The 15972-nt window shown below is 43.9% G+C and overlaps 1 protein-coding gene across 1 annotated transcript in view; it reads left to right on the forward strand.

Moving 5' to 3' along the window:
- Positions 1-15972, forward strand: part of LOC309559923 (homeobox protein Nkx-2.4-like) — a gene marked incomplete at its 5' end in the record, with an annotated part of 227368 nt that overhangs the window by 202303 nt on the left and 9093 nt on the right. The window lies entirely within an intron of this gene.

Consider the following 15972-nt stretch of genomic DNA (forward strand, 5'->3'; position numbering starts at 1 on the left):
GACATGACAGCCCAGCTGAAAACCATGGCCCTGCTGTTAGGTAGCCAAGGCCCACTATGCTTTTACCCAGCACCTACCTTGTAGGGTGCTACACACGTAAGTGCCTGCAAGACTCAGGTACATTGTTCTGGTCCATCGGGAGAGGTATTACCACTTCTGGCTGAGCTGTTGGAAACTTGCATTGGGCTTGTAGCACCACTTGTTTTGTGAGTAGATTACTTTTAATTGTTAAATAAAAGGTGACTTTGTTAATGCACAAGGCCCATGCGCCCTCTTTTGTTCTTTCATGTACTGTATTCATTATTATAACAATGTATTTTTTAAATGCAAGCAGTTTAGGTATCTAAATTTGACTGATGCCCCATACACACGTGCAGATTATCTGCAGACTTTTGTCTGCAGACTTACCAAAACCATATAATATGAGGTCAAACCTAAACACTTTCAATTTGTATGCAATCCGGCAGGCCCTTGCACTACATAGAAAAGGTAAGTCTGCAGAAAAAAGTCTGCAGATAATCTGCACGTGTGTATGGGGCATAAGAATCAGTTTCTTAAGCCCCGTACACACGTACCGATCGTCGGCATACAAATGTTCGTCTTTTCTCCCCGGGATGTCGGTGTCTGTTGAAAAGTGCAAAGACAGCACAAGGACAGCACAAGAATTTTGTCTGCAGACTTCAGCTGACTGCAGAAGTGATGTCATGTAATGGTTAACTTTCCCTGTGTTTTTAATTTTCTGAGCATGCCCAGTCTTGCAAATCTGCGGTCTGTCGGCCGAATTCTGTACTGACTGGCGAACAATCGTCCGTTCTGGTGTCCGCAGACAAAAATTTTCATGTTTGCACGAAAGACTTTTGTCCGCGGATTGTGCGCAGACATCTGTCGGAGGCACCATACTAACACGCGTACAATCGGCAGATCTTTCGTCCGCCGACGTTTGTATGCCGACGATCGGTACGTGTGTACGGGCCTTTAGAGTTGTGTAGCAGCACCAATAATGGGAGAGGGAGAATCAGCACAAGCAGTCAGTCAGCTCTATTGCAGTGCTCATGCATACCTTCCAACTTTTTGAGATGGGAACGAGGGATACCTATAATTTAAACCATCCACAAGTGCTTTTTATTTACCACTACTATTCCTTTAAACTGGCTTTTGAAATGTACAAATGCTGCAATTTAGGAATTGGATGAAAGGTTAAGCACTGGGAAATATTTTTTAAAAGATAAATTGTGCATTTTCTATGAAATGATATAAATCAGACCAAAATAAAAGACAAATAAGGAGGAAAGGGGGACAGAGGGACTTTGTTCCAAATCAGGGACAGTCCCTCAAAATCAGGGACAGTTGGGAGCTATGCTCATGTGCTAACATGTAGCTTGCAAGGATGAGAAAAAGATCAGTCTGCAGCTTGTGCTAACATGGGGCATGCTGGGAGGAGGAGAGAGCAGCAGACTTTCTCATAAATCCAGCATCCTCTGCAAGCAGTGTGTCATTGAAGCCCTGAAACAAATCAACAAAGGCTGTCCACAAGGTTTAGGAGTGCCTATGGGAATGTTTGACCATTCTTCCAGAAGCTAATTTTTGAGGTCAGGGACTGATGTTGGACGGGAAGGCCTGGCTTGCAGTCTCCGCTCTGATTCATCCCAAAGGTATTCTATCGGGTTGAGGTCAGGACTCTGTGCAGGCCAGTAAAGTTCCTCCACCCTAAATTCACTCACCTATGTCTTTATGGACCTTGCTTTGTGCACTGGTGTGCAGTCATGTTGAAACAGGAAGGGTGAACCCCAAACTATTCCAACAAAGTTGGGAGCATGAAATTGTCCAAAATGTCTTGGTAAGCTGACGCCTTAATAGTTTTCTTCACTGGAACTAAGGGGCCATGCCCAGCTCTTCTTCTCTTCATCTCCACCAAATTATTTGAACCAGTGCAAAAAACAAGGTCCATAAAGACATGGATGAACGAGTTTGGGGTGGAGGAACTTGACTGGATGAGAAGACCTGGCTCACAGTCTCCGCTCTAATTCATCCCAGAGATGTTCTATCGGGTTGAGGTTAGGACTCTGTGCAGGCCAGGCAGGTTCCTCCACCCCAAACTTACTCATCCATGTCTTTATGGACCTTGCTTTGAGCACTGGAGTACAATCATATTGGAACAGGAAGGGGCCATCCCCAATTTATTCCCACAAAGTTGGAAGCATGAGATTGTCCAAAATGTCTTGGTATGCTGACTTCTTAAAGTGGAGTTCCACCCTAAAATTATACTTACCTCCATCTTCTCGCTCCGGGTCACCTGAAAAACAAATGGATAATCACATTTTTTTTTTTTTACTTACCTCGTAGAGAAGAAAATATACTTACCTTACTTCCTTCTTCCTCCCCTCGGCGGCCACGGCGATTCGTCACTTCCTGGCTTTGCAATGATTCCTGGGAGCTGAACGTCATCGCTCCCAGGAATCAATGTGCCTGCACCGGCCCCGACGTCAGTTCCGGGGCGCGCGCGTCATTCCCTTCTAAACAGCTTCTGGGCATGCCCAGAAGCTGTGGAGGGATGACGCGCGCGCACCGGAAGTGACGGCGGGGCCGGTGCAGTGCATCGTGGGACCGAAGAAGACGTAAGAGGACGCCGAAGAGGATTGCGCTGGCTTCAAGCTGCCCACACCTGAGATGGCAGAGCTGGACAATACTTTTTCAAGGTAAGTGCAACCCGGGACAGATCAGAGGCTAGCCATTGTGGAATGTCCCGGGGGTATTTTTATTAAAAAAAGTATTCCCAGGGTGCAACTCCGCTTTAATAGTTTTCTTCACTGGAACTAAGGGGCCAAGCCTAACCCTTGAAAAACAACCCCACACCATAATCCCCCCTCCACCAAATGATTTGGACCAGTACACAAAGCAAGGTCCATAAAGACATGGATGAGTGAGTTTGGGGTGGAGGAATTTTACTGGGTCCTGACCTCACCCTGATAGAACACCTTTGGGATGAATTAGAGCATAGAATGCTAGCCAGGCCTTCTCTCCAACATCAGTGCCTTACCTCACAAATGCGCTTCTGGAAGAATGGTCAAACATTCCCATAGACACACTCCTAAACCTTATAGACAGCCTTCCCAGAATAGTTGAAGCTGTTATAGCTGCAAAGGGTGGGCCAAATTAATATTGAACTCTATGGGCTAAAACTGGGATGCCTTTAAAGTTCATGTGCGTGTAAAGGCAGGTGTCCCAATACTTTTGACACTATAGTGTATTTTCTATTTAACATTTATTGTAATGTGCTTTGCTGTGATGACCACTGAATGGCACTGCTGAGCTGAATATAACATCTCAGAAAAGTGTAGTATCACTGAAACTGGGTTTTCGTGATGACTACTATACTACTTCCATCACTTGAACAGAGATTTCAAGTTAAAAGAGATTCAGGGTTATCAAAAGGTTTTAATTTAAAGTATACAGTATATAAAGCCAAAACTTTTTTTGCTTTACAGTATGTAAGGGTTAAAACTTCTTTTGTATGTTGCTTTTACGTACAATATTGTGCAAAAGTTCTAGGCAGGTGTAAAAATGCTGTAAATTAGGAATACTTTCAGAAATAGAAGTGTTAATAATTTAGTTTTTATCAGTTAACAAAGTGGAAAGTACATGAACAAAAGAGAAATCCAAATCAAATCAATATTTGGTGTGACCGCCCTTTGCCTTCAATTTCTTCTAGGCACATTTACACACAAATTTTTCTGTCTCTTTATGTAATCCCAGACTCGATGATGTTGAGATTAGGGCTCTGTGAGGGCCAAACCATTACTTCTAGAATTCCTTGTTCTTTTTACACTGAAGATAATTCATTGGCTGTATGTTTGGGGTTCTTGTCCTGCCGCAGAATAAATTTGGGGCCAATCACATGCTACCCTGACGTTATGCCATAAAGGATAAATATCTGCCTGTTTTTTTCAGCATTGAGGACACAATTGATCCTTACCAAATCTCGAACTTCATTTGCAAAAATGCAGCCCCAAACTTGCAAGGAACCTTTACCATGATTCACTGTTGCCTGTAGACACTCATTATTGTACTGCTCTCCAGCACTTCGGCAAACAAACTGCCTCCTGCTACACCCTATATATTTAACATTTTGACTCATCAGTCCAGAGCACCTGCTGCTGCTATTTTTCTCAGTTCCTATGTTTTTGTGCATAGTTGAATTGCAGAATCTACTTCTGGTCAGACCTTTCCGGACAGTAGATGGGTGCAAAACTGTCTTTAACAAGGGGCAAAAATGACAGCTACCCAGGGCCCTGTCATTGTTCAGGGGCTCAAAGCAGCTTCCCCTTGAGCCCCTTGTCATAGGGAATCCTGAACCAGTGGCGGCAACAGGGCAGGAGCAGGGGGAAGCAAGAGCCCGGGAGGGAGAAGAGCTCCCTGACCACCAGAGAGGTGAGGAGCAACAGACGCAGCAACCCCAGATGCAGCAGAGCCACCCAGAGGCGTGATTCCTCTAACCTCCTCTCCACACCCAGCTCCGACAGCGGCTCAAAGGACAGGCAGAACAGGGGCTACCCGGGGACCGGCGGGAGCCACATGCAGCCAAAGACTAGTACCCGCCCTCCTCTCCAAACCCAGCTCTGACAGCGGCGCTGAAAGCCAGGCAGATCAGGGGGCCCCCGAGGACGGGCAGGAAACACATGCAGCCAGGGACTGCTACCTGGAACAGTCCATGGTCTATGACATAGAGCAGAGCACCCCCATCCTCACCAACAAGAAGGAGAAGGGCACTGCCCACTGCTGGTCAGTTTAAACGTTCTATGGAAGGAGGTACCATGCATCATACACACCTACCCACAGACTGGGACAGGAGGTGCACAGAAGGGACTGCAGACAGGGTTAGGGGTCCCTCTCTCTTACCCCCTCTCTCTCATCCCCAATCCCCCCTCTCTCTCTCTCTCATCCCCAGTTCTCTCTCTTTCACCCACCCTCTCTCTCTCACCCCAATCTCTTCTCTCTCATCCCTCTCTCTCTCTCTAATTCCTCTCTCCCTAATCCCCCCTCTCTCTCATCCCTCCCTCTCTCATCCCCCCTCTCACTCATACTCCCTCTCTCTCATCCTCAATCCCCTTTCTTTCTCTCTTATCCCCAATCCCCCCCTCTCTCATCCCCAATCCCCTCTCTCTTACCCCCTCTCTCTGATCCTCAATCATCCCCTCTCTCTCTCATCCCCAATCCCCTCTCTCCCTCTCATCCCTAATCCTATCTCATCGCCCCTCTCTCTCTCATCCCCCCAATCCCCACTCTCTCTCATCCCCAATCCTCTCTCTCTTTCCTCCCCAATTTTCTCTCTTTCACCCATCCTCTCTCTCTCATCCCAAATCCTCTCTCTCTCACCCCCTCTCTCTTTCTCTTATCCCCCTCTCTCTAACCCCCTTCTTCCTCATCCCCCCTCTCACCCCTTCCTCTCTCTCTCTCACCCCCTCTCTCTCATCCTAAATCCCCCTCTCTCATTCTCCCCTCTCTCATCCCCCATCCCCCTCTCTCTCTCTCATCCCCTCTCTCTCTCACCCCCCTCTCTCATCCCCCTTTCTCTCTCTCCCATCCCTAATCCCCCTCTCTCTGTTCCCCAACCCCCCTCTCTCTCACCCCCTCTCTTTTACCCACCCCCTCTCTCTTCCACCTCTTTCTCTCAAACCCCTCTTTCTCATACAACACTGTCTCTCATCCCTTCTTTCACCTACCCCCTCTCTCTCTCACACCTCTCTCTTTCACCCCCTCTCTCATCCCCCTTCACCCCTCTCTTACCCTTCTCTCTCACACTACTCTCTCTCACCCCCATTCTCTCTCGCTACCTCTCTCACAGCCCCCTTCTCTTTCACCCTCCTCGCTCACCGCCTCTTTCTATCTCTCACCCCCTCTATCTCTAACCCACTCTCTCTTTCACCCACCCTCTCACTCTCTCACCACCTTTCCCTCACACCCCTCTCTCTTCTCTCTCTCTCACCCCCTCTCTTTCATCCCCCCCCCTCTCTCTCTTACCTATCCCCACTCTCTCCCTGCCCCCACCCCCCCCCCCCAACTCATGCAGGCAGGTGGACACTGAGTGGACACTGTCTGACAGGTGACAGAAAGTGAGTGTCACTGATCCCATTTCCACCTAGCACTGCCACTGATCACATCCTCCCCAAGCACTGCCACTGATCCCCCTCCCAAGCACTGCCACTGTTTCCCACCCCCCTCTTCCCCCCCAAAGCACTGTCACTGATCCCATCCCCCCCAGCACTGCCACTGGTCCCATTAACCCCCAACACTGCCACTGATCAGATCCTCCACTCCCCCCCCCCCACCACTTCCACTGATAACATTCCACCCACCACTACTGCACACCCCCCCCCCTCCCTAGCCCCAGCAACTAATAGGTGAGTGGTAATGAAGTGCAGTAACCTATAGCAACCAATCGGCAAACTGAAGTTTTGTGCTGTAACCTCTTACAACGAATCAGCGAGTGATAATGTTATGCTGCACTGCACTGATTTTGAGTTTAGCTGCTATTTATTGTATGTCTAAAAGCATGTGGAAAGCAAAATTGCATGAGAGGGGGAGAGGGGCAAAGAAAATGTTAGCCCAGGGTCCAATCATTATTAAGGATGGCCCTGGATGGGTGTACCTGGATCCCACTGGTTTCCTGCCAGTTGCTGATGGCACTGCTGGACATCTTTCGATGTCGAGGGAAAATAAGCATAATGTGTCTTTCATCTGCTGCATTAACTTTCCTTGGCTGACCATTGCATCTGCGGTTCTCAACATTATCCATTTCTTTGTGCTTTTTAAAAAGGGCTTGAACAGCACAAACCCCAGTCTGATTTGAAATATTTGCCTGAGAGAGACCTTGCTGATGCAGTACCTTGTGTCAGCCAATATCGTTAAAAACTATCTTCTGTGTAAAGAAGTACAAGGAGTCCTGGAAGTGATGGTTTGGCCCCCACAGTGTCCTGATCTTAACATCAAGTCTGTATGGGATTACATAAAGAGAAAGAAGGGTGAGAGGCAGCCTACATCCACAATAGAGCTGTGCTTAGTTCTCCAAGATGTTTGGAACAACCTACCTGCCGAATTCCTTCAATAACTGTGTGCAAGTGTACCTAGAAGAATTGATGCTGTTTTGAAGGCAAAGGGTGGTCACACCAAATATTGATTTGATTTGGATTTCTCTTCTACTTTCCATTTTGTTAATTGATAAAAAAAATAATGATCTCTGAAAGCATTCTTACTTTACAGCATTTTTTTTACATCTGCCTAAAACTTTTGACCAATACCGTACATTTAAGGCTGAACTCCAGGCAAACCACTAAATACACAGATATGATGCATCCATGGTAGTTGTACTACCTGCCAAAAGATTTCTTCTGTCCATCAAGTCCTCAGATTTCCACAACTCTGCTACACAGCACAGCCAGGCAAAGACCTGATTTATCTTTACTGAAATTACCCAATTCAAGTTCAGACATTTTCACCCCCTTCCAATTCAGGCTATTTTTCAGTTTCCAGCATTGTTTACTGTGAATGATATTTACTTATGCAACACTGTATGAAGATGAAATGTTTATAATTTTCTGAGACAGATAGAGGTTTCTTTTGGTGGTATTTAATCACCAGTGGGTTTTTTATTTTTCCTATATGTAGTGCTACCCCCGTGGGGGCCGCTAGTTGAGGTTTGTTCCCGGCTAGTGCTCTGACCTAGCAAGCCTTTAAACCCCTCTGACACTCTAGATTCAGACATTGTATTGGTAATTAGAATACCTCCACACTTAAAAAAAAAGAAGACACAGGTTTAAACCGGGTACACATGGGGCGAATGTCGGGGGGAAAAAAAGTAAAAAAACGTTTGACAATTGGCTCATGTGTAGTCTGTGTGTCCAACAGAAGCATTTGGCCGGCTTTTGTCAGACGTGCATGCTGGAAAACCAACGGTTGACCGACTCCAGATCAGCCCTCTTAGCCAATGGCAGAGAGCGCTGATTGGAGTGTTGTGGTCGGGGCCAATCCCCCGTCAGAGCACAACAGCTCAGTGGGGGGAGATCAATGCATTAATGTCAGATGATTAGTACAGCGGCTCCGACCGAAGCTGACAGTAGTGTGTACCAGGCTTTTGGTGTCAAGTTCTCTATTATATTAAAGGAATGGTTGGATTGTACAACAAAACAATTCTACACACCCTGCTAATTAATTATTAATGTGTCCAAAGTGCAAAGCAATTAAAGCGGTTGTAAACCCGAAAAAAAAAAAAAAAAACTTGCAAGACAAAGGCATAATGAGCTAGTATGCATCGCATACTAGCTCATTATATATTACTTACCTTAGAACAAAGCCCCGACACGGACCCCCGGACATCGCTGCGGGCGCTGCCATGATCCCTCGGCATCTCTTCTGGGCCATTCACAGCGCCGGAGCTGCGATGACGTCACTCCCGCGCATGCGCGTGGGAGTGATTTTCCGGCAAGCTCCCAGCAAGGAAAACTGAAGGTCCCCCCGGACCTTCAGAGCAAATATCTGCTAAACCGTGCCGGTTTAGGAGATATGAATTGTACCTACAGGTAAGCCTTATTATAGCGGGATACTACCGCTTTAACCTTCCTAGCGGTATTCCCGAGCGTGACTCGGGGTTAGATTTTAGAGCCAAAAGCGGTAACCCCGAGCCACACTCGGGGTAGCGCTAGGAAGATCGCTGGATTCTGGTAGAGGTTTTACTTACCTTTTCTCCGGGATCCAGCGAAGAATGTGGGCGGTATGCGGCGGCGGAGCTTCCTCCCGATCGTCTGCGAGCCCCGGCTTCCGTCTCCGGCGACGTGACGTCCGCCGGGGGGTGGAACCGGCGGCAAATTCAAATGTAAAAACACCCAAGCACACTGATACCATTCAAAATAAAGAAAAATCACATTACATTGCCCCCCAGTGCCCTTTCCTGCAGTTTTACTGTACTTTTATGTATATACAATATATATATATATACTGTATATATATATATATATATATATACAGTATATATATATATATATATATATATATATACACACACATATATATATATACACACACACATATATATATATACAGTATATATATATATATATATATATATACATATATATATGTATATATATACGTATATATATATATATATATACACGTATATATATATATATATATATATATATATATATATATATATATATATATATATACGTAATTCTTGTGAATGAGCAGCCCAAACCAACTGTATACATTATATATATATATATATATATATATATATATATATATATAATATATGTATACATAATATATGTATACATACATATATATATATATATATATATATATATATATAATATATATAATAAATGTATACAGTTGGTTTGGGCTGCTCATTCACAAGAATTACATGCAAAATAATGGTACCGCTTTCAGCACCTAAAATCCAAAAGAATCATACCGCCAGGGAGGTTAAGGTGCAATGTATAATCAAAAAATATTCACAATCATAAATTAATAAACTCATACATTAATTATGCTAGTATAAACTAATTTTTGACATGTGCTAAAAATACAATGAAGTGCAATGTGAATAAATGTATAAATCAAGTAGTCCCACCAGGATCTCTTCCACAGAAATCCAAAGTGCACAGTGCCCAGTGATTCCGTGGTATATATTGCTGACAGTTCCACAAAAAATTTGACGCAATAACTAAATCAATAGTCCCATACAGTTCTCCTCATTCAGAAGTACAAAGTGCTCAGTGCTCAGTGTTATCGTGACATACTGTATGTTGCTGGTAGTTCCACACACAGGTATAAAAGTGCTCAGTGTCTTCTTTGTGTGCTCCCCTCTTGGTCCCCCACTCACCGGACAACCATAGTAAAACAGCTCATCAAAATCACTTCCCTTCCAGGTCTGGAAAATGGATGCCGGCTGGTAATGGATGCCCACACTCAAATATGCATGGCGGTAGCGAGATTCCAAGGTTCTCCTATATAGCTCCCCCACGGGTGTAGCCTTGACACTTCTCTGCAAAGTTGAATATCCATTAATGCTTCACCATTTCCATCCAACTGCCATGTTTCAGGTTGTCTTTTACCTTCATCTCCTCAGGTAAAATCCAAAGTGCACAGTGCCCAGTGATTTCGTGGTATATATTGCTGACCTTCGTCTACTCAGGTAAAAGACAACCTGAAACATGGCAGTTGGATGGAAATGGTGGAGCATTAATGGATATTCAACTTTGCAGAGAAGTGTCGAGGCTACACCCGTGGAATACTGCCCTGCGACTCAGTCTCCGAAGGGAGGGGATCATGCTCTGCTGTAGCTCCCCAGACCATGACACTCGGACCACCATGCTTGACTGTAGGCAAGACACACTTGTCTTTGTACTCCTCACTTTGTTGCCGCCACAAACACTTAACACCATCTGAACCAAATGAGTTTATCTTGGTCCCATCAGACCACAGGACATGGTTGTAGTAATCCATGTCCCCAGTCCGCTTGTCTTCTGCAAACTGTTTGCGGGCTTTTTTGTGCATCATCTTTAGAAGAGTCTTCCTTCCTTTGATGCAGTGTGCGGCATATGGTCTGAGCACTGACAGGCTGCCCCCCACCCCTTCAACCTCTGCAGCAATGCTTGCAGCACTCATACACCTGTTTCCTAAAGACAACCTCTAAATAGGACGCTGAGCACGTGCACTCAATTTCTTTGGTCAACCATGGTGAGGCCTGTTCTGAGTTGAATCTGTCCTGGTAAACCTTTGTATGGTCATGGCCACCGTGCTGCAGCTCAGTTTCAGGGTCTTGGCAATCTTCTTATAGCCTAGGCCACCTTTATGTAGAGCAAGAATTCTTTTTTTCAGATACTCAGAGAGTTCTTTGCTATGAGGTGCCATGTTGAACTTCCAGTGACCAGTATGAGAGAGTGAGAGCGATAACACAAAATTTAACACACCTGCTCCCCATTCAAACCTGAGACCTTGTAACACTGAGTCATATGATACTGGGGAGGGAAAATGGCTAATTGGGACAAATTTTGACATTTTCACTTAGGGGTGTACCTACTTTTGTTGCCAGCGGTTTAGACATTAATGACTGTGTGTTGAGTTATTTTGAGGGGACAGCAAATTTACACTGTCATACAAGCTGTACACTCACTACTTTACATTGTAGCAAAGTGTCATTTCTTCAGTGTTGTTACATGAAAAGGTTGATATATTTTTTTTAATATTTACAAAAACCTGAGGGGTGTACTCACTTCTGTGAGATACTGTAGATCAGTTCTGATGTACTAGCTGCCTATCTCATTTCATGAGGCTCTAAATGGCAAGGACAGTACAAATATCCCCCAAATGAGGATGCAGGGGGACATATGGGTACATCCACCCGCATCGGCGCTGCTTCCAAATGGCTGTTTATGTACAGTGGCTGCACAGGAAGCTGTATAGTAATATTTACAGGTTTATTCCCTCCCCAAGACTAAAGGCCCCTACACACGATCCGAAAATTGGACAAAAAATACCGCTTTCGAAGCGATCATACGATAATCGGAAAATTAGTACAAAGCTTTGGAGAGCCGAACAGTTCATCCGATAATATCTGATAAGCACAAAAAATGTTCTCGCATGATACCTGATCGTATAATTTTCGTTTAATCTGTACAGTTTTCATTCGAAAATACAATACAAATACAACATATGACATCAACTCTGATTTGTTTTCATTCTGTCACACTAGAATTTTCGTAACTTTAGTAAACTCTTCATGTTTGTTATGCAAATAGCATGCAAAAAAAAAAAAGAACGATGTGTCGTACGATTTTCAGGTTGTGTGTACGGGGCTTAACCACTTGCCGACGCCAGCCGACCTTTAACTGCGGCAGGGCGGCTCGGCTGCGTCCAGTCACGTAGTACTACGTGACTGGAGTGCATGTAGATTCTGGAGTGCATGTGTTTAGACACAGCGGGAGGCGGGCCACGGGAGGAGCAGCGGCGATTGCCGCTTTCCACCCGCGATCGTCCGGGAAACCGAGAGAAGACCCGCCTGCTTATGTAAACAAAGCAGGCGGGTCTTCTCTCAGACAGGCAGGGACAGATCAGCAGTTTCAGCTAAGCTGAAACTGCGATCTGTCTGTGCCTGTCACAGAACCCCCCCCCCCCCCCCCACACACACACACACACACAGTCAGTAAGCATACAGGCATACATTTAACCCCTTTGATCTCCCCCAGTATTAACCCCTTCCCTGCCAGTGTCATTTATACAGTAACAGTGCATATTACTTAGCACTGATTACTGTATTAGTGTCACTGGTTCCCTAAAAAGTGTAAAAAATGTCAGAAGTTCGATCTGTCCGCCGCAATGTCGCAGCCCCGCTAAAAATCACAGATCGCCGCCATTACTAATAAAAAAAATAAATAAAAAGTCCAAAAATCGATCCCGTAGTTTGTAAACGCTATAACCTTTGCGAAAACCAATTAAAATACGCTTTTTGGGATTTTTGTTTACCAAAAATATGTAGCAGAATACAAATTGGCCTAAACTAATAAAAAAATTCAATTTTTACATTTTTTTAGAGGGAATCTTTTATAGCAGAAAGTAAAAAATATGGCGTTTTCTCCAAAATTGTCGCTCTTTTTTTGTTTATGGTGGAAAATCTAAAAACCACAGAGGTGATCAAATACCACCAAAAGAAAGCTCTATTTGTGGGGAAAAAAGGACATCAATTGTATTTGGGTACAGCGTTGCACGACAGCGCAATTTTCCTTTAAAGTAACGTCGTGCCGAATCGCAAAAAAAGGTCTGGTCATTAAGGGGGCAAATCTTTTGGGTCCAGAAGTGGTTAAGATTGGACACTAGAGAGTGACCAGAGAGTGACTAGAGAGTAGTAGCTAGTGCTGACAGCCATGCCAGGCACATAAATTAGGAGCCTCTTCTGAAGCCTATCAGTTCAGAGTTTCCTTCCCAACCAAGTCATTTAACCCCTTCAAGGAAAAAGAGCACGCTGTCTCTTTGAAATTCCAAAGAACAATTGTGCATACAAGATAACTGTATCAAACCATATTACTATCTTATAAGAAAATCATGATGGTATAAACTCAATAACTTAAGAAAATGTAAACATTGGCAAACCAAATATAAACACAAATAAAATTTTGTCATTTACTTAACTGTGGCAAAAGCACCTAAACTTTAAAGCATGTGTAATTTATACTCTACTTTCAAAATAAAGATAAACAAAGAAGAGTGTATATCCGTACAGACGGAAAAATGTGTATATGAACAATAATAATCTAACCACTTAAATATATCAAAAACACTCAAACACTAAAGTGTATGTGCTATAACCCTGTACTCCACTCTCAAAATAGCAATAAACATGAAGAAGTGTATATACGTACAGATGGACAATTTTACAAATGGACAATTATAAATAAACAAACATGAATGAAAATGGGTTATTCAATATTCAAAACAAAGATAATAAAGGTGAATATAGCAAAGAAATGCAAATGTCAGATGGATACATATTCTGATGAACAGTCCAAAATCAAGATGGAAAATCCCAAAGAAAAAGATGATACACATCAAAGTGTGAGACAGAGAGCATTCAGTGCAGCAGGAATGGAGGGTGCCAGGAAATCACACCACCCACATGTAAGGTAAACTCCTTATCAGAGATCCTGATCCCACATAGAGATCATAAAACGCATTGCTGTCCCACAGTACAAAATATTCAGACATGCCACTCCATCTAGGTACGATCCTGTATAAGTGTGCTCAGCACAGAGGAGTTAAAAGCAAGAAGGGACTGTCCCTGATTTGGAACAAAGTCCCTCTGTCCCTCTTTCCTCCTAATTTGTCCCTCATTTTGGTCTGAACTATAAAGTTGTATATAAAATACACTATTTATCTTTCAAAAAGTGTTTCCCATAGCTAAACCGTTTATAAAATTTTTAAATGGCTGCATTTGTAAATCTCAAAAGCCAATATAAAGGAATAGTAGTGGCAACTAATCATTTTTTTTTGTATATTTCTCCTTTAAAGGGATGTGGCAGGAGGTGTGTCCTATGCCTACATATTTTTGATTAAAAAATCCCTCATTCCCTTCTCAAAAAGTTGGGCGGTATGCAACCATAGTGCAGTATGTTAAAACCAAGGCCCTTTAATATGGTAATGTACTTACAATAAAGCGACAATCACAGGCATATAACAAAAGATGAGCACCACTGGATTCCTGCCAGCGTGCATGATAACGTCACGTGTTTGGCCCCGTCCTAACGCTTTTCACTATAAACAGCGTCTTCAGTAGAAATGGGCTGAACGACCCCCCGTTCGCACCAGAACTTTTGAACATCGCGAAAGTTCGGAACCGAATAACAAACCCCATTGAACTCTGTGGGACTCGAAACTGCAAAAATCTGAAGTGCCCATTTAGAAGGTTTATATATGGGTAATTGGGCATACAATGGTTATGGGGGTTCGGGTACTGCCCTGGACGACATGTTTCAATGAAAAAAAAAACCTAATTTTTAAATGAGCAGTGATTTACTGATTTATATAACCATGCAGCGCTTTTAAAGTGAAGTGAACCGATCTCATATGGTCCACAAATATTATAGGTGGTAAACAGTTCACATAAAGTCCACACACAGTAATAAATAGGGGATCAAGTATTATCGCAATTCCAATATGAAATGTGAATCCAGAAGCCATCACCAGCAGTCACCCAGGTGTTCAATCCTCTTACCGGATCTGACAGACCCCCATTACAGAGGTCAGTCCAGCGTGCACAATAAACCTCCTCTCATGGAGAGTCAGCCTCAGGTCCCACATTACTCTTAATCATGCAGCCCGGTAAATGTACTTAGCAGACCTCAGATCAGAGATAAAATGTACAGACTCCTCATGGTGTAGTATTACAAACTAGCAGGTTTATTTAAGTAAAAATTGGCCACTTACACAACATCCAGCAAGTAACAGCTCATAAATAGCAGCAGCTCTGGACACCAAAAAGATGGCCGCCGTATCCTCCAAAGCACTAAGCGTCACGCCAGCTAAACTCCACCTACATGTTTCGTCATAATCAGACATCATCAGGGGGCGTTATGCCAACGTGATTTACTGATGCTTAAAGTGAAAGCATCAAAATGAGAAGTAACAATAAAAATGACAAATTCCTTTTAATATAGAGCCTGGGGGGTCCCCTTAGTCTACCTGTAAAGTGGCACATCTGTACTGTGTATAGAAACTGCTGCAGAAATAATTGCATTTATAAAGCCAAAAAAAAGACATTTTCCCTGTAAGCTTTCTTTATTTTGTAAACAATGGCTTGGAGAGCCAGCCTGTATGATGAGACCACAATGTAGTGCACTGGGAACAAGATTAGAGATTTTGTGGATAAATTCTGGTGTCTCCGCCGCAGACTTAGGATAGAAGTATCAGGTGCGGAGAAATTGGTCTTTGTGTGTCGAAGGTACCTTCACACTGTAACTCTATAGAGGTACTCTAGATGAAAACAAGAATTGCCTTGCTGTCAAAAATATAAATGATATGCACCTGTCAACCAGGTGTTGAAAAATTGGTCTTTGGGTGCCTGTGGCGCCTTCACACCGTAACCCTATAGAGGTACTCCTCATGAATGCAAGAATTGGCCATGCTGTCAAAAATTTAAATGATATGCACCTGTCAAACAGGTGCAGAAAACTTGGTCTTTTGGTGACTGTGGCGCCTTTACACCGTAACCCTATAGAGGTACTCTTATTGAAAGTACAGAGACTTTCCCACTAATGGTGGTCAAGAAGGGTTGCCAACCAGTAGTGATCCTTCTCCTTGATGCCACGTATTCTTGGGTCCTTTCGCAGGCTTTGAAGTATGAGGGAGCCCATGCACCACAAGTTTGTGGAGGCATGAGAAGCAGACTTCTCGGGGGGGATTGCAGTATCTGGAACTGCC

The sequence above is a fragment of the Pelophylax lessonae genome, assembly GCF_965119305.1.
Source record: "Pelophylax lessonae genome assembly, chromosome: 7".
In the NCBI taxonomy this organism is placed as follows: Eukaryota; Metazoa; Chordata; class Amphibia; order Anura; family Ranidae; genus Pelophylax; species Pelophylax lessonae.